General features: G+C 36.4%; 1 long non-coding RNA gene across 1 annotated transcript in view; it reads left to right on the forward strand.

Annotated features, from left to right (window-relative positions):
* Positions 1-331: 331 nt before the first annotated feature.
* LOC119591527 overlaps positions 332-670 on the forward strand; it is a 1,281-nt gene continuing 942 nt past the window's right edge. Inside the window, exon 1 of the long non-coding RNA XR_005230357.1 lies at positions 332-450. This is a non-coding gene — a long non-coding RNA (uncharacterized LOC119591527). The remainder of the gene's footprint in view (positions 451-670) is intronic.

Consider the following 670-nt stretch of genomic DNA (forward strand, 5'->3'; position numbering starts at 1 on the left):
TACGTTGTGTTTAATATCCAGACTAAAATGCTCCCATTACCATAAAAGAATAGTTCTTGTTGAATAACTATATCAGCATTATTAAGTGTAATGATTATGTTAGAGAATTCTGTTGTCATACAGGGGTTTTTATGCATCTAATTAACATTGTATGATTAAGCTACTTGAGTCAGGATTGGACATTTTCCTTCACATTTGGAATGTAGCATATTCTCTCATAGTTCCTCTGAAAGAAAATAATTTTTGTCACAAATCAACTGGCTTGCAATTCACTCCAAACTCTTTTATCATCGTCCAACAGGCTTTCACCTTCGCCATGACTTCGGGCCAGATGTGGAACCATATCCGCGGACCTCCCTCCTCAGAAAACTCAGGCCGGGAACATTGCCTACATCCACGGGTCTTCACAGGGACAGTTCATCGTTGAAACGTATATTGTGGCTGTACTAAGTAAGTGGGAAGTTTGTCACACACAAAAAAAGGAGGAAAAAAAACGTAATTTAGCATTATTGTTTTCGCCTTTTGTCTTAACTGTTAAAAGGTTGAGAGATATGACACAGAGCTTGGTATTATTTTCAATGCTCCTTCCTTCAATTAAGTGCTTGCTTATTTTATATGGATAATGTTTCTAAGATTTCACTTACAGATATATCTTGGTATTGTTATTGTG

The sequence above is a fragment of the Penaeus monodon genome, chromosome 28 (genome assembly GCF_015228065.2).
Source record: "Penaeus monodon isolate SGIC_2016 chromosome 28, NSTDA_Pmon_1, whole genome shotgun sequence".
NCBI lineage: Eukaryota > Metazoa > Arthropoda > Malacostraca > Decapoda > Penaeidae > Penaeus > Penaeus monodon.